This window comes from Apus apus, chromosome Z (genome assembly GCF_020740795.1).
Source record: "Apus apus isolate bApuApu2 chromosome Z, bApuApu2.pri.cur, whole genome shotgun sequence".
NCBI lineage: Eukaryota > Metazoa > Chordata > Aves > Apodiformes > Apodidae > Apus > Apus apus.
The window spans coordinates 71,387,586-71,406,766 of record NC_067312.1 but is presented as its reverse complement, the minus strand read 5'-3'; the positions used below and the strand labels follow the sequence as shown (position 1 = coordinate 71,406,766).

At 39.6% G+C, this 19,181-nt stretch overlaps 1 protein-coding gene across 4 annotated transcripts in view; it reads right to left on the bottom strand.

Moving 5' to 3' along the window:
- Window positions 1–19,003, bottom strand: part of XRCC4 (X-ray repair cross complementing 4) — a 180,785-nt gene extending 161,782 nt beyond the window's left edge. For 2 of the 4 annotated variants that reach the window (XM_051643408.1, XM_051643411.1), the window contains exon 1: window positions 18,404–18,497. The gene's annotated coding sequence lies outside the window, so the exon portion shown is untranslated. Of the gene's footprint in view, window positions 1–18,403; window positions 18,498–18,638; window positions 18,673–18,976 lie in introns of those variants that run through there. The other 2 variants (XM_051643409.1, XM_051643410.1) reach the window with 2 other exon arrangements.
- Between the last annotated feature and the right edge of the window lie 178 nt (window positions 19,004–19,181).

The window sequence follows — 19,181 nt, the reverse complement described above, 5'->3', positions numbered from 1 at the left end:
TTTAAAAATGGGATGCTGTGAAAAACCAGTTTTAGGATGCTACAGTGAGTTTTTTGCTCATTATCAAAGCAACTTGGAAATCTGTACTTGACGTAAGACATTCTAAAGAAACCCATGTATTTATACATTGCCTAATCTGAGAGTAACTAATCCTCACAGTTACTCAACTTTAAAACTGTATTTGGCAATTTGCTCCACAGAATAATGAAGAAACAGCCAATTCTAAAGTTAACATTGACATACAGTATTTTCACTGAGAATGCTTCACATTGCCCAGCACTTGATTTGTTTTGGGGTGTTCAGTGCTTTGGGTTTTAAAATATTTTTTTGGAAAAGAATTAACAGAATGAAAAAGGTGAACAAAAAAGGGCTACATGTCTACTAACAAACTAAAAATAGAGTGCATCGATAAAAGGAGGTAAAACACAACTAAGGCACTTTAACAACAATGATGCTTGGAAAGGTTAGGTATTCAAAGAGCTATCAAGTTTTCTATTTAAACTGTAGCAACAAGTAATCATGATCGGGCTCAGATCCAGCCCTGAGAGGACACTTTTCTTCAAGCAGTAAAGGGAAGTTCTTTCTTTACTCACAGTGAGAGCCAAATCTAGATACAGGTTTCACTACCACTGTTCTCCCTAAGAGTTGGCACTTTCAGGTTAGAAGGAACACTTAACTGCAGTTGACTTGACTGTGTCTGACCTTTGCTCTGCTCTGCACCCAGCAACATCTATAAATGCCTCGCTTGTTCAGACAAGTGCACAGTATTCAAAAGCAGCATAATGTATGAATATTACTTGTTTTTCAAGTAAAAATAAAACCTTCATTAACAGCTACCCAACAGCTGCATTGTCAATAAGACAAACATACATTATAGATATAAATCAAGTTACAGAATCCACACATTAACTATTTCTGATGGCTAATTAAAACACAATACAGAACACCTTGCAATAACAAACAGCATTTCTAAACAGTCAGAGGAACATCAGGCAAAGTACCTGCTACAGATTCCAGGCTGAACTTTGGCTAATACTCAAAGTGTTAACTTTATTTTTCCAGCTGGAACTACACATAAGCAGCCTAACATTTCCCTGACTAGAATATTTTTCTAGAATGTTTAGGTTTCAAAAGCTATGGTAGCAGTAGAAGGAGATAAATCATGTACATACAAGATAAGCACCATGAATTCTCACCAATAACACTAGGAGGGATGACTTTACTACTTAAATCCAGAAAGCACCACTGCTTATACTATTACAGATATCATACTCCATGTTTCTATTAACAGAAATGCACCAGAAACTAAAAAGCTATTTAAAAGTAAGATGTAAAAATCAGTTTTGACTCAAAAAGTGGTATTCTATTTCTTTCAGCAACTAACTGGCCATTTGTGGAAATCTACGGTATGTCTGCGCACCTGTAAGCAAGAACAGAACGCAAAATATTTGGGGCATGAAGGTCTGGAACAAGGCCTTTGCAGTTAGTGATTATAAAACGAGAGCCATTTTTAGGATTTGCAGTGTACTAACTGTCTGGATATGGGTAGAGCACAGGACAGTAAGCCCATCTAATGTGTGTAGTATGTTTAAGCATACAGGCATGTATTCTACTTTGCCTGCCAGATTATCTTTTGTTTTTTGCTTGTTCTGGAAAAATACTGTCTCTTATAAAATACTTTCTTAGAAAATAATTATCTGAAAGATATATTTTTTAAAAGACTTTAATTATTCCTTTTTATTTAAAGGTTGTAAAACAGTTGCATGTAACCAAGTCAGTATGTAAGGTAGTAATGCATTTATATCGTTTAACAGAGAATTTTTGCTTGTTGCATTTGATTCTTGCCACAAAACAAAGCAGCGTTCAGTGAAAATCACCTGCATCAGAGACTTTATTTTTAATGTACACTGCTTATACCAGAAAAAAAAAGCAGGAGAGTTGGATTTTCTGCTCACATGAAAATAAAAATGAAGTGTCAGTTCTTGGTCAGAAACAGTGATGTCAAGAGTTACACAGGAAAGGAAATCTATCTATTGACTTAAAAATGCACTAACAAGGTCTCTAAAGCCTGAGTTAAATTAATCTGACATCATAATACTGTGCTTCCTTTCCATCCACCTTCACACATTACTATTTTACCCAAGTGATGTGGAACAGCTAAAAATGAAGGTTCTGTTTAGACATCATTCTTAACAGGACAGTTGCCAGCATACAGAATGAGCTTGTTAGAACTGAGAAAGCTCCCATACGATTTGTGTATCTGTGGTAAAACACAAGTTCAATAAAAATAAACACTCTGAGGAGATACAATGCAGAAGACTGTTCTGTATTTCATAATAAAATGAATTTCATAATTAAATGCAAAATACAGTTGTCAACCACTTCCATATTTTACTGTGCATCTTTGAACAAACAATTTTACAAGATAGCATAAAATGAAAATACCTTTTGTCCCAGCTTTTATCTCCTCCATTGTGCTCACTGACCTTTTGAGAGCAGTATTAACTATTACTACATGTTTAGAAAGTGCCTCACAAAGCAGACCTCAGCCTTGCTTGAGATCTCCAAGCACTCCACTTGTCCCAGCCCATCAGCAAAAGCTTATGGATTCCTGGCTGTATATAATGGCTATTATTTACTTCTCTTCAAGAGGAACAAACCTTCTTTATGAAAATAAGCCTGACCTACAGGGCATATACAAACATCACATCAAACAAAAATATCGTACCTTAATGCTTTGTACAACCTGCTTGTAAAGAAAAAGAAAAAGCAAAAACACAACAAAAAAATCCCCAAACCCCTCTTCCACACATCTTCCAACAGCACAACTCCTCCACAGTTCAGTGAACTGTGGAGTAAATGGATAAACCACACACAGAGTAAAGGAGTAACCTAACTATTTGGTAACTAGCAATCATCACCAATGAAAGAAAAAATACAGAAAATAAATCAGAGTATGTTCATTATTCATTTACCATGAGGTGAGTGCATGCATATCATCCACTCTAAAGGCAAAACTTACTAACATATATACACTGGTATATCTCCAAAATAAGAATTTCATGGGGAAGAAGCTGGACACTCTGTTGAATTCCTGAAGTTAGGTATTTTTTCAGAGGATTCACAAATAGCTTTGTTCCACAGCTTTAAAAGATAGATCATTCTATACTTCAAGAACTGAAATAAACTAAAACACCCTCCTTATACCTAACATAACTCAATTCACCTTTCTGCTTACTACACCTTCTTATCACCCCCTCAGCTCTCAACGAGCGAAGCATATGTGACTCTTCACAGATCAAGTACTTGCATGTAAAAGTGACCATGCTCCTACCACAGCTTCTGCCACAGGGCTTTTGTTGGTGGGGGAAACTCTGCACTGACAAAGTCTGACAGGCACATGAAGAGCAGATCTGCCAAAGCAGATTCTTCTCCAGCTCCCCTTTCCCAGATTAACACTGAAACTCCCCACTACACCTCATAAATATTTCATTTTGGCTACCAATGAGTGTTCTCCCCAGGAATGCAGAAGACAGGAAACACACCTCCAAGAGGGTGCCAAACTCTAAATCTATTATGAGCTGGAGTCCATGAAGCTCTGCCTGGGGATGGATAAGGAGCTGATCAAGAGCTTATGGATCAGGGTTAAACACAATACAGGGGAAGGTGACATAATACTGGCGGGGTCTGCTACAAGCCACTTGACCAGGAAGACCAAGCAGATGAGGCCCTCTACAGACAACTAGGAGCAGCTTCACACTTGCAAGGCCTGGGTCTCATGGCACATTCCAACCATTCCTGTATCTGCTGGAGGGATAACACAGCAAGGCACCAGCCATCCAGGAGGTTCCTAGAATTTATCCAAGTGGCACAAAAATCAATCAAAAAAGGTGCTATGCTGTACCTTGTTGTCACCAGGCTAGTGGACAAGGTGAAGCTTAAGGGCAGCCTTGGCTGAAGTGACCATGAAATGCTGGAATTCAGGATCCTCAGAGCAACACGGAGAGTACAAAGCAAGCTCACTACCCTGAACTTCAGGAGAGCAGCCTTTGATCTGTTCAGGGGTCTGCCCAGTAGGGTACTATAGGATAAAGCACTGGAGGGGAGAGGGGCCCAAGAAAGCTGGTCAATATTCAAGGACCACCTCCTCCAAGCCCAAAAGTGATATGACCCAACAAAGTGGAAGGCAGACTATAATGTCAGGAGACCTGTATGGATGAACAAGGAGCTCCTGGACACACTTAGCTGTAAAAACAAAGTTCACAGAGGGTGGTTGCAAGGACAGGTAGCCTGGGGGCAGTACAAAGAAGCTGTACGTGCAGCCAGGAATCAGGTTAGGAAAGCTAAAGCCCAGATAGAATTAAATCTGGCTAGGGACTTCAAGGGTAACAAGAAAAGCTTCTACAGGCACATTATTGATTGCAGGAAGACTAAAGAAAATGTGGGCCTCCTCCATAAGGTAACAGGAGATCTGGTCATGAGGGATAGGGAGAAGGCTGAGGTACTCAATGCCTTTCTTCCTCAGTCTTGACCAGCACAGGCTCTGGCCACATAATGCAAGTCGCAAAAGGCAAAGACAAGGACTAGGAGATGCTCCACCCACAGTAGAAGAGCAGGTCTGAGACCACCTAAAAGCCTGAAAGTGCACTAGTTCATGGAATGTGAAAATGTCCATTCACAGCTCCTGAGGGAACTGGCAGATGAAGTTGCAAAGCTGCTTTCCATCATATTTAAACAGTCATAGTGGTTGGGTGAAGTTCCCCCTGACTGGAAAAGGGGAAACTTTTTCAAAAAGGGAAAACAGGAAGACCTGGAGAACTACATGCCAGTCTGTGCCCAGCAAGATCATGGAGCAGATCCTCCTGAGGCTCTGCTAAGTCACATGAAAAAAGTGGAGGTCGCTGGTGGCAACCAACATGGCTTCAACAAGGGCAAATTATGCCTGACAAATCTGGTGACCTTTTATGATGGAGTCACTGCAGTGGTGGATAAGAGAAGAGCAACTGATGCCATTTACCTGAACTTGTGCAAAGCATTCAATACTGTCCCACAAGACAACCTGGTCTCTAAATTGGAAAGATATGGATTTGATGGACTTCCTGGTGGTTAAGGAATTGTCTGGATGGTCACACGCAAAGAGTAGCAGTAATCAATGGCTTGATGGCCAAATGGAGACCAGTGAAGAGTGATGTTCCTCAAGGGTCAGTACTGGGACCCATGCTATCTAACATCTTTGTTGGAGACATGGACAGACTGCACCCTCAGCAAGTTTGCTGATGACACCAACCTGTGTGGTGTGGTCGACAGGCTGGAAGGAAGGGAAGCCATCCAAAGGGATCTGGACACAGGGCTGGATGAGTGGGCCAATGCCAAACTCATGAAGGCCAAGTACAAGGTCTCCACAAGGGGCAGAGCAATCCCAAGCACAACTACAGCTTCGGCAGAGAATGGATTGAGAACAGCCCTGAGAAGAATTTTGGAGTGCTGGTTTATGAAAAGTTCAACAGGAGCAGGCAGCATGTGCTTGCAGCCCAGAAGGCAAACTCTGTCCTGGGCTGCATCAAAGGAAGCATGGTCAGCAGGTCAAGGGAGGTGATACCCCCCTCTTCACTCTTGTGAGACCCCACCTAGAGTATTGTGTCCAGTTCTGGCATCCCCAACACAGGAAGAACATGTAGCTGTTGGAGTGAGTCCAGAAGAGGCCATGAAGATGACCAGAGGGTTGGAGCACCTCTGCTATGGAGACAGGCTGAGGGAGCTGGGGTTTTTCCACCTGGAGAAGAGAAGGCTCTTGGTACATTTTAAAACACTTTCCAGTACCTGAAGAGGCTACAGGAAAGCTGGGGAGGGACTTGTTAGAAGGACATGGAGTGATAGGACAGGGGGTAAAGGTTTCAGACTGGAAGAGGGTAGATTTAGATAGGACATTAGGAAGAAACTCTTTATGTGAGTGTGGTGAGACACTGGAACAGGTTGCTCAGGGAAGTTGAGGCTGCCCCTTCCCTGGAAGTGTTCAAGGACAGACTGGACAGGACTTTGAGCAACCTGGTCTAGTGAAAAGTGTTCCTGCCCATGCAGGAGGACGAAACTAGATGATCTTCAAGATCCTCTCCAACCCAAACCATTCTATGATCCTATGAAATTTGATTGAATCCACACTTCTTTAGTCACTTCCACAGGAGATGTCATAGGCATGTAAACAGGCGAGAAAGCATAGCATCAAGGCTGCAACCTCTTATGTTTCCCATTGCTACTGTCATCACCATTGTCTCCCAAAAGCTAACTGTAGGTCCTAAAAGTGAAAAAAAAAATATGCACATTTCAACCTAATAGCTAAATAATGCTTTAAAAGGCCAAGTATTCAACAGGATAATTTATTGTCCTAACCACCACACATGCAAATTTCTAGCCAACAGTCCTGCATGTGTTTGTCTAAGAATCTACCTTTATACATTCAGAAAGCAGTCCCATTATAATTATTACTATTTATTTTTTTTAATTAATGCCAAAACATTTCTCTCTTGTGGTTATTGTTGGAAATAATCCTATAACACTACACCTACAACCGAAGGATAAAGAGTCACTCTGGGCCAGACATAGCTAAAATAAAGTAACTGCACATACACTAATAAAGAGATCTGAAAAATGCATGTCAACTTGGGACCTGAATCTCCACAGACCTGGTCATAAAAGCATGTAGAGGCTGGTACTGGTTTTTAAGAATTTATTAACATCACCATCTACACAAAGTCATAATTTCATATGAAAGGCAGCAAAAAATAAAAAGTATGAAGGAGAACTTAAATTGCAAGAGCTAGTTTCACTTTCACATCTTTGGGTGGAAAAGTAGGCACACAGGTAAGAACCGTATTAATGTTCAAAACCGCTAAAACTGCCACCTGAATTTTGGCACTTTCACTATTGAACAGCTCAGCCACTGCTGACACTTATTTTTTAAAAATAATTTCAAAAACCAGACTATTTTTACAGCTATCCAACAAACTCAATTACCGAAATCAGACCCTCACTATATCAACCTAAAAAGCACCTCTGAGCCTATTAGAGTGGACGAGTACCTTTGAGTGCTGTTCAATATTCAGCAACACTGATTCTGTAGGCTCTTTTCATTCATTGTCTCAATAGAATGAGAGCAGTCAGTACTTTCTTCCTCCCCTAATTATGAAAAAGAAAAGCTGCAGAGAAACTGACTGATTAGGGCCCGACAAAAGCCAGAGTTTTTCCTCCTTAAGGGCACAGAGGTCACACCACATACCATCACCTCACCATATTAGAGCCAAGGATCTGAGACAAGCTTGCAGGTGGGAACAGTTGAGTTCCACCCCAAATTTGTAAATCAGAGGCTTTATTGAGGCCTTCGAACAGTTGAGGATTGAGCTGCTTATCTTTAGCACTTTGTCCCTTTGGTCCTTGGCTTCTATGATCTATATTAGGCAATGTTTCTTTCTAAGGAGAAATCAGCTGTTGGCTGGCGTGCAATTGACTGGAGTCTACTCACTGAACAAACAGGGTACACAGTTGCTTCTGAATAAACAAGACACTTTTAAAATCGCTTTACAAATAATTTTATATGTTGTTTTGGATAGCACTAGGCATAGACCAAGAGCCAAATCTTTCAGGCTGCTCCAACACAGCGTCATTGACAATATTTTTAAATTCAGCACTTTATTTTTTGCCACGCAGAAAAATGGCTTTTTTCAAATTGCTTTGGTTGCAGGTGTTCCAAAATTCAGTAGCTATGCATGGAAGGCTACTTACAGATCAGAAAGAACTACTATGTCTTCCTAATAGAGCAATTAACTTAAGTATTTTCTTGTTGAGAAAAATAGAGTTAACTACAGCAAGTTCAGAACAGAAAGCCAGCACATACAGCAGAAGGCTATTAAAGTGTCTAATTTTCTCCCTTCTGTCATTGGGTTGGCCACAACATACACTACAAATCAGATATCAATAATCACAAGGAAGTGAATGGCTAACCTATAATCAGAGAAAAGGCACTATTCAGGAGATGCTGCAGGAACTTAGAAATGGATTATCTGAGATTTAATCAGTCAAGAAAAACTCTGATTGCTTTTAAAGATTAAAGCTAGATATTACCTTCTAACAGAAGGAAATAGGGTAATGTCTATATTTATTAATATTTCTAGATATATATTTCATACAAGTTGATATACTCTCAGGTTAATTTCAAATTCCATTAACTCCAATACTTCAAGAGGAAGAGCATTCAAGTATGTGACAAAAAACTTCAACTGTGACTCAGTTAATCTACTGATGACCTATTAAGGAATTCCTCTCCTAATTTCATTTTTGGAGTAACACAATTGGGCTAAAACATGGAGAGAAGAATACAGCATCCTTCCTATCGCATCCCAAAATAAGCCTTCCATTCCCTTGGCCACAATACTTGTTTGACACTGAAGAAAGTTTCAATAATAACTTTCAGCTGAAACTTAAGCATACATCTGAAGCCCAAAGAAAACAAAAATTTTCAAAAGCTTTGTTTCCTAATGAAATTTAGGGGGCTAACACATTTTTACATTACAACCTAAACTGCATCTAGTTGTTCTTTGGTTTAACTTTGTTCCTTATTAAAAGCACAAGGAGTGCAATTTTGTCAGTAATGCAACTTTGTCTCACAGATAAAGAAAAGGAATAAAAAATTGGCAGTAGATATGAAGAAGTGACTGAATGAGTTTATAACTTTTCACGGAGGGTGAATGGCCCATTTAAAAAATTCAGTCCTGCATGACAATATTTGATTAAGAGATTGACTTCAAGTCAGCTGCAATCAGTACTTGGTCCTCACGGTTTGCAGAAGCAACACTCTGACATAGCTAACATTTGCACTGCTTGCTTCCCACTGCTTCATGGCAGCCACAAAAGGATTGGAAACATACACATATTTTTTGTGAAACTGTCAAAAAAAAAAAAACAAACCAAAAAAAAAACAATCTTGAGCTTGTCAGACTCCATGGGCCAGTAGGATATGCAAGATTTGCCACAAAAGATGTGGAATCTACGATAAGGAGCAACCCTTGTCAGACTTATTTATTACAGTCACCAGCTGAAAAATGAGGAGAAACAGAAGGAAGCAGACAGTCAACAACCTTTATACTAGGAATCTTACTAACAAGCTTTGATCTTAATTGCAGCCTACAGGCAAAGCCCACCCTGGTGTCTTTCATCCTCTTGAAGTCTCAGACCTAACCTACTACCAACTCCAGGCACCCAGGCTTGCCAAGCTTGCTTATAAGCATCTATATTAGGCAACGTTTCTAGCTATAACAAGGTTTAAAGAAAGGTCTTCAAATATTAAAAAAAACACCCAAGTGGGCAATTATACTAGTATATAATAGCATGTAATGGAGTATCTGGATAGATTTCCAAAAGGGACAAACCTTTCTTTCTCACTCTTTTCTATTAATTCTTTCAAATATAAACAATTCACTGTGTACATGCTGTCAAATCCTCAGTTTCCAAAATCCATACCAGAAAAATTCTAAGGTTTCTTTAGATAAAACAGGATGCACTAACATAATATTATAAACCTGTAAAAAAAATTAAAATAAGTCATACAACTGAAATATTTCCTGATGAAAAAGTTAATTTTAGTACTGAAATTACTAAAAAGCGTGTGTAGAACAGAGCAAGGATCAAAGACAACTACCAGACTAGATTCAAGTGGGTAGAGCTGGGATAGAAAGCCAGCAGGCATGCCAAAGAGGCCCAGACTGACTACCTTTGCTTCCTACAGCAGATGCAAGCCCCAACAAATATTTTACAACTCTACTTTGGCAGTAGGTCAGCCTGGCTTTCCAAGCCTCTATCAAAGGTAATTATGGCACAGAGCCACTCCTCTATTGCCTTGCCCTGAAAACTGCAAGCTTGGACTATTTATTAAGAAAGATATTTATTTTCTAAAAAAATAAAAATAAATAAAAAATAAAAAATCAGTTTAAATATATACCAATTTCCCCATAATCTCTCAGAAAAGGCAGCACTAAAATAGTAATATGCTTTGCAGATTAAAAAAACAAAAAACAAAACCAAAACAAATAACTAACAAACACACACAAAAAGGAAACAAATCTGTACAATTCTGCTAGACACATCTTTTCAGCCTGCAGATACTATCACATACAGTAAGTAAGAATGAAGATTCAGAAGCTCCTAGTATCTTAGTCACATTTCCAAAAATGTCTCTGCAGTTTTCAGCAACTTCATATTATCCATTTGAGTATGGGAAAGCTGAGGAAAAAAAGCAGCATGTTTTAACAACCCTTCGCCCACCCAAAAATACTCAGATACATATGTCTTTTGATGTATGTTTGGATAACATAGTAGTCTGGTTGAGGTATCATCTGTTTTCCAAAACACTGCCTACTTTAGGATTAAGTATGATCAGGATAGTTAACACAAAACAAATCTGTGCTACAGATTTCCTTCATTTTCTATTCTGTAGTCCCCATACAGACCTACTATAATCCCACTCAGTTTGACATGTTTCTGTAAATGTTTGACTTAACATCACTGAGCAATGGATTCCACTACACAGACTGCTTTTTTAAAAATTATTTGAAATAAAGCCATATAAATTCAGCTTTATTGAAATGACAAAAGCTCCATATGCAAGAGTAAATCTGAAACAAGGATAAATGAAACAAAGAAATTGGTGTCAGCTAGATACGAGTGGATGTAACTTTATATGCCTGATTTCTGAAGAGTTTTGACAAACTAAACCCATTAACATGGAAAAACAAGTTTCACCATATGTAGCCACTTCAGTGGGACAAGGGCAGGTATAAATATGAAGGCTTACATACCCTCCTCTCTTCCAACCTCTACACCCAAGACTTTTCAAGGAGATGGATTATTTTAATTTCACATCCCTGTCAAATTAATAATAAAAAATAGGCTTAGACTCCAAAGTGCTCTATCTTGCTAAACAGTTTCCTAAGGCATTTTCTTTGAAGAAGATTCCTGCATTACCCCATCTTCACTTAACAAAAGTATTATTATGTGGGGTTTTTTTCCATTTGCTATTTACCTACTGGAAAAGGCTATACTGATCTCCCTGAAAACAAAGAGTTCACAGTACTTTCAGATATTAATTTAAACACTGCAGTTCTTTTTGTCTGGCCCCCACAGAAAAATAACTCAAAGGACATTTTCAATAAACCAGGATATTCACTTCCATTGCACTTAAATTTTAATTTTGTAGCTCTTTACTCAGCTGTTTATTACTTTGCATTGATGGATTAGGTTGAGCAATGAATATAAGGCAAACAGATATTCATATTGAGCATGCCACAGATGTGCTCAGGTTCAGCTTTGGTTCTCTAATGCGCCTTAAATTCCAAGCCATAAAATCCAACATATCAGGTAACACAACAGGTACACGTACATAGGATTATATGATGCTGGTTTCCCATGATATAGCACCATCAATATACACAAGAAACTGACAGAAAAGTGAGGTACCAGTTTATCTTATGCTTTCTGATAATACACATTGGATAAACCAAAACAGGAGAGAAGGACCAGTCCATATCCAAGGATGACTGACAAATGCACAACTCGCACAACCTTATCAAGTTCTGAGCAAACAAGCTGCTTTGTTTAAAAAAGGGAGACAAAATAAATAAGAGCGATCACATATCTATTACTTTATACCCAATTAGAACTGTCTAAAAACCACATTGAGAAAGGAAAGAGGACATGAAGAGCTTTAGAAGAGTCAACTGTACTTTTTACATCTTAAGTTCTATACATAAAAATATAAAACTCTTCAAGACATACCACCTCACTGCTTTTCCAAGTAGTTTTCTGACTCTTTTATGTTTTCATGTGGTGACTTTTTTCTTCCTTACTATGGGCTAGGCAAAAAAAAACAGAACACACAAAAAAACAAACACCACAACACAAAAAAACTCACACAAAACCTACTATCAAAAATTAAATCCTTAGCCAAGACACCTGATGCCAAACAGGGGTTCTATCTAAGGAAGCCAGCTTTTCAATATTAGTTTTCCCTCACAACTACTGAAGAAGGCCAGGTTGCACTGGAGTGAAAAGAAATTTGCAGGCTAATATGAGGACACAGCAGGGGGCATATCAATGGAAAAATGCCACTGGGATTTGAACTGAGAGGACAGTTAGTAGTCATTAGGAAAATAGAGCACAAAAGTGCTTTGTTACTGCACCAGCGAGCCACAGTTTTGAGATATATTCAAGTGTAACTTATTACAAGGCAAATACATGGAGCATTAATACAGAGTTCTCTAAAGTGTTGTTTTAAGACTGTTCCACTGCTGTCCCAGATAAGTTAAATCAGTTCTTATGGAATTATGACATAAAAGTTCGGGGGGGGGAGGCAGAAACTGAAACAGAACAAAAGCGGCTAAAATAATTAAAATAATTAAATGAGTCTCAGTGAAGCTTAGGCTTCACTGCATGTTGGATCACCACCTCACCTTCACGTTGCTGGGTGGTTCCCATACTTTGTGGTTCCCAACTGCAGAAGGACAACAGAACCTCTACTGCACTCCACTATCCAAAATAAAGCAGTGAACAAACACAATGACTCTGAAATAATGCAGGTATATGTGCATAGAAAAACTCAACCAGTCCTTTCTGCAGAAGAGTGAATTCTCCATAGCACCAACAAACTGTATCAGTGCAGTTTTAGGTACAGTACCTCACCACATTTTCTTCCTTTTCAGTGTTACCAGTACAGTTATTTGTTTTGCAACATCAAGCACCAAAATCACAACACAAACCTCAAACTGACAGTATCACTAACCAATTCCTCCTCTACTTCATTATTCAAAGAAGAGAAAAAAAAATATATATTTTTAGGACAGTCAAGGTTAATGAAACAAAACTGTGGAACAGACAAGACTGAAGAAAGATTATAAAATATAAAGCATAGTTTTCATCTATACACTGCCCTGACCAAGGCAAAGGAAAAAAAATAAAACCAGCTCTCTAATATTGCCTTTGGGAGATTATAAAATGTAGGTCAAGTATGTCTATTACCAAGAGATTCATACGAAAGCTTCAGCAAGCTCCTTGCCTCTTATCTCAAAAAATAATTATCCTCTATGATAGCAATACCTAGTTTTCACTGAAATTAACATTTCTGCCCAATCCCCCTTTTGCCTATGGCCACCGTGTGCTGTATTTTGTAAATTAATGTTAAGATTCACAGCCAGAGAAATTTAATTTTCACACATTGCAGTTTGCTGCCTCCAAATACTAAGTTTCCCTTATCAGCTCAGTCAACACAAATCTCTCCTCAGGTTTTTGTGTAGTTTCCACCATAAGCTTGACACAGCTGACAGCATTTGGAAAGCCCCATGCTCCCTCCTTCTTGTCCAGCTATGTGGTGAAAAGGGTGGCCTCTATGATCCTTTTGTAGACCTGTAAACAAACAATCCCTTTCATAATCATCTGAATAATTTTTAAAAACAAATGCAGTCTGTGATAGGGTATATTCTTCCTCTAATTGCATTAATTTTTCCACCCTAACATAGCAAGCAATTTGGCTGATCTGTAGATCAAGAACACAAGAGTTCTCAGTCTCTGCACTCTTACAATCACGTCAGATCTGTCTCCCTTTTTCACTGTTTATTTTACAATCTCTGCTCTGTCTACTCTGTTGGTGGACACCTCTTACCAAAACACTCACCTCAAAGTCTGCGAAACACATGCATTAATATTCCAATAATTTTCTAAACCTTAGAAATTTGCAATATTTAATTAAATAATTTTTGATAAATTACTAGCATGTCTCAGAAGAGAGTAACACCACAGGCCTTTGCTGAGGCCCACATGTAATGAAAATTTTTTCAACTTGGAACTTTTTCTGTAAGATAGTTCCTTAGCTAGATCACATTCAACCATGTTAAATTAGCAAACAACAGTAATCTGTTTAATAACTCTCTCTGAAATGTTGCCTTAGCCTGTGTCAAAATGGTACCAATACATAAACCAGTAAGTCTTCTATATCTTGACCTATCTTGGACAGCATTATCTTACCCTAAGCTCCTGGCTATTCCATCTACTCCTCAGGGATGCGTGGTGCTTTTCCATTTGGGGCTCCTGAGATTTAACACAACCCCTTTCAAACATCCTCCACCAACTGCTAAGCCCTAGGTGACAAGAGGCAAGGATTAAAATTTCTCATCTTCAAGTGGCACTGAATGATAACAAGGACATCAGAAATAGGCACTGAGACAAAACAGCAAGTGTCCTGGTAAGGCTCACCGCACATACGTAAGCATGTAATGTGAACTACAATGAAGCAAACATGTAGTGTAGTAAACCATTTTAAATAATCTCACCCATACTGAAATGGAAGTTCATTGGCCAAAACAGACCACTGTAAGCTATCCAGGGCTCCTGCAAACCTGCTGGCAAGACAAGACACCTGCACCAGAAGCACTGGATTTTGTATGTCACAAGAGGGGCTACAGTCACCTGCATCATGCACAGCATAAGTATTTGCACAGCAAGGCCATGACACTATTTTATTTTTACAACAAGCTGGAGTGCCTTGCTAAATTGTACAATAAGCCTGGCATCAGTCCTTTAGTTATATATGACTTTGCTGGGTTTGGGTTTGTTTTTTTTTTAATAATATTAAATAGAAAAGCTTTGCCTTGCGAGTTTTAAGTAATGACTTAGATTTACTGGTTTTAGTCCACATAAAAGCTTGAAATCAATGGAATTTAAATGCTAAGGCAATTTTGAAAATCCTTTACACAGCTTTGCATACCATAATAGTATTCAAAATCAAACTTGCTGTGTTCAGTCCTTAAGTACTTCACCAACAGACACATTGGAATAATCTTGTACATCCAAGATGCTATTCTGTGCATTTCACTATCAATGTCAAAATAACTCCCGAAGAGCCTGTAATGTCACAACTCCATATAGCAAATAATTCTAAACACTCAATATAACAGTAGTCAAAAACTTTGAGCATATAAAGTAAAAATCACATGCTTTCTCTCTACAGTCTGGACAGCATAGTCACCATCATCTCATCCAACAACGAAGGTATCCCAGACTACAAACTCAGTAACTGTTTCGCACATCAAATACTGCACAACAGGCAGTATATTCATTCCTCAGTCTTTCAGACTCTACTCAACTTCTATAAAAGAACAGCTTACTCAATTCACAACAGTTTTATCATACTGACAGAGGATAGCAATTCACCTGAACCCTACCACGAAAAGCAGAAATGTCAAGGTATAGGAATTCCCATCATTATATGAATATTCCCTATCATACATCACCTGACAGGGTAAGTTCCTATAAAATGTATGGCTACACTAGGTTAAAGCACACCTCCCAGCACCTCTGAGGTGAAGACTGAGGACTGGTCATTCTTGCTCTGAATAGCTGCAACCTCCCCAAGCATCTCACAGCTATATCTCACAGCTATTGTGGTTCATCCTACTATAGTAAATTCAGTGTGTCCTTTTGCTAGAGGGAGGTAGGAAATTGAAAGAGGAACGATTCATAAACGTGGATAGCTTTTTTGCAAAATGGTATCAGCAAACAAAATGCTATGTTTTGATACCATTGCCAGCATACAGAACACTACCTTTCCACTACAGGTTTGGCTGAATAACGCATATCCTTCATGTTGCACCACCTTTTCATTCTAGTGGGAAAGCTAAATGTACATGTAGCTGCAGCAACTATGTAAATAAGTTTTTATGCATTCATGCTTGTAGCTGAAACTACTAGGAACAACAGAAGAAGACATGACACAAAAGAAAAAATAGAGCATTATCAGATTTTGCCAATCATTCAAACTAGTGTGTCTCAAAAATTCAACTACATTTCCATTGTATTTGCAAACGTTTTTTACCTCAAATATCCACAAGCACATTTGTTATGCACAAAAACTTATTTATACAGATGTGCCTGTCATGTTGGTCATTCACTTGCAACACTTGCAACACTCCTACTTCTTAAGAAAGCTAACAGCCACAACAGAAACGAAATACCTAGCCTCAATAACTCACATTGTCATTATAATTCTTCCTGTATTTCAAAACAATCTAGAAGTTCAGTCTCCGAAGACCGTTTTTTACCTTTCATTACACACACAAATTCCTTGCTATCCTTTACTGTTGAAACACTGAACAGTATGTGATCTCTTCACTATTGAATCACGCTATTGAAACATTTCTTACAGTATGTTCTATGAAGCACTGCCAATACCATTAAACCTCCTCTAAAAAAGAACAAACAACACAGAAAAACAGTATTCATCATATGGTTTTATTTACCTATTGGAATATTGCTATATAGATCCATGTAATTGCTTAAACTTCTGATTTAAGATTTTAACAGTCAAGAGTGCATACCCAGCCAGTTCCTGCAGACACTATCAACAGAGCTATCTCAGTCACTTGTAGCTGGTTTTCCATGAAAATATATCAGGAGAAAAAAACAGAAGGGAAACCGGAATACCACATTCAGAAATCTTGTACTTCAAACAATATCATGTGCATCACAGCTGCATCCCCAAAGACACTGTCGTGCTAGGACCACTGTCTTTTAAATTATGCCACTAAGGCTGCCACAAGATCATTAATGACCAAAAGACACTTTTCCCATCAGAGCAAAATGTGTGGCTAAGAGCATTTTAATACAGCATGTGACCAATGAAAACTCTTCTTTCAGTAGCTGACACTGTCAGAAACTTCACCTGAAAATTAAATTGCTAGCGTAAATAAAAAGCATTCTTGCAAAGAATCTGCAATGGTTTTCTTACGTGATCTACTAGAAACTAGCAAAGTAGACAACGGTACAGAAAACTTATCACATAGGGCACATTTGCAAACAAAACTACTGAACTAGAGAAAGCTAGATGACCACCTGGAAGCAGGCTTGGCCACAATGTGACCAAGAACTGACACAGCTGCACTCTCCCCTGCACTTACAGAAAGAATTTTTCAATGTCGTTAACTAACCCACATTGAGAAACCAAAAGTGAAACCAAAAAGGAAAACCTCAGAGGCACCTTTGTGCTCAGAGGCACAAAAACAAGTGCAAAAGTATTATTGCCTCTAAAATACAGTGTCATGGTAACCATTAGAGGTTGAACTGCTCATTGGTTGTAGCTGTAAACTTCCTTCACTTTAGAAATATACTTTAATGTGACATCAGGTTATACTAGATAATAAAACTGGTTTTTGAACTGTCTGCATTTTAATTGAACTCCACTTTTCATCCAAAACCTTCACACATGAATAAAATGAACTGATTCTGTGAATGTAATTTGCTGACACATTAAGAAGTATGAAGACATAATCACAAAATTACCATGCATCTTGCTGATTACCTAGTTAATCAATGGATAAATCTGCAAATTAATGAACCTCACTAGACTTACACAATCTCAAGAAAAAATAAGAACAAATCTAAAAGCTATATAGTATCTAAAATCCACAGGACAGAAAAATTAGTTGTACAAGAAAATCCATCTGAAATTCCTGCTTCCGTTGGAAAATATTCAAGTCATTTTGTTGATTATGAATTTGAAATTTAAGTTTTAAAAAGAACTCAAAATTGTAATTACCAAAGCCACTACTACTAATGACATTACTCTTTAGAAGACAGTAACAGCATTCTAAGTGGACTGTGTATGTTTGTTTCAGTTGCCTTGAAGTATTCCATTTTACCAGAATACTGCCTTGATTCCACTAAATAAAGATGTCTTACACATACTCTCATTGCCCTGCAGCCTCCTACAGCAACTTCTGGAAGCATATCAAGTGTTATCCCAGCTTCTAGTAGGAAGAAAAAATTGTTTCCCCTTACCAAGGGAAAAAGTAAAGCCTGTCCTGCACTAAACACAACTAAAACTATTTGGCCCCAGTGACAGGTACATGAAAACAATGCCATCATCTTTGAAAGGATTATTGCTTTCCAAGTTCTGTATGATAAAGTGTACACATAAAAAGAGGAGGAGACTGCCCACAGAACTTTGGAACAGAGGTCTGTCAAGCAGCAATACCTTAGCACTTTACTTTAAATACAAAATAACCACGATGAAGATCTTGCAGGGAACTAGTCAGAAAGCATGAGGCCTTAACTTTACTGAAATCCCTCACAAGATTAAAGGTAAATACCTTAAAAAAAATGGTCTCCTGGTTTAATAAACAAATGTCACATATTTTTCACTGCGAGCCAAAATTAAAGGGTATTCCTCTCATATATATGGCTTGATGGTAGAGCAGCCACTGTCAAAAACAGCTGCCAAATGCAAGAATCACCACAGATTTCAGTTGTACAGGGTTGTCTCACAGGCAAGCGTAAGCGGCCAGCCATGCAGAACATTTAATGCTTACAGTACCTTTGACTTTAGTTACAGGAAAAACACACGGTGCTCAGGATAAGGAAATGCACACTCCCTTCACCCAAGCACTTTCAACATGACTAGAAGTGCTAAGCGCCCTTATAGAAAACGAACGATTAAAAAGGGCAAGAGCAAAAACACAAGAGACCAAGCGGGAGCTCTGCTGCCCCTCTCCCTCTCCTCAGCCACCCCCCAGACGGAAGGCAGCCGGGATTCCCCCTGAGAAGCGCACCTTGGCTTTGCAACAGAAAGCGGCTTCTCCGAAAACAGCCTCATTAAGCCCTTCCTAACGCTCTTTACGTTTCACTAGCAAGGAGCTCTACACCTGAGCCGCCCGCAGACGGGGCCGGGGCCGGGGCCGGGGCCGGGGCCGCGGGGCCGCGGGGCCGCGGGGCCGCGCCGCCACGGGACCCCCAGCCCCTCGGACAAGGGGGCAAGAGGCAGACAGGGCCGGTCGGGCAGGGGGCACCGGGCAGCCCAGGCCCAGGCCCAGGCCCAGGCCCAGGCCCAGGCCCAGGCCCCGGCCCCGGCCGCTCCCGCCACGGCAGAGGGGCGGGGCTGCCGACCTACCTCCTCCCGCCGCCCGGCCGCCCGACGCTTCCGCCCGCACGAAAAAGACCCCGCGCCTGCCGGCCGCGCTGCAGCCAATGAGAATCACGCTCGCCTCTTCCGTCCCGCCTCCCGCCCCCCCGTTCCTGCCAATCGCATCGCCCCGCCTCGCCAGCTGCCAATCGCGGCCCAGGCCCCCGCCCGTGAACCCCGCCCCCTCTCCGCC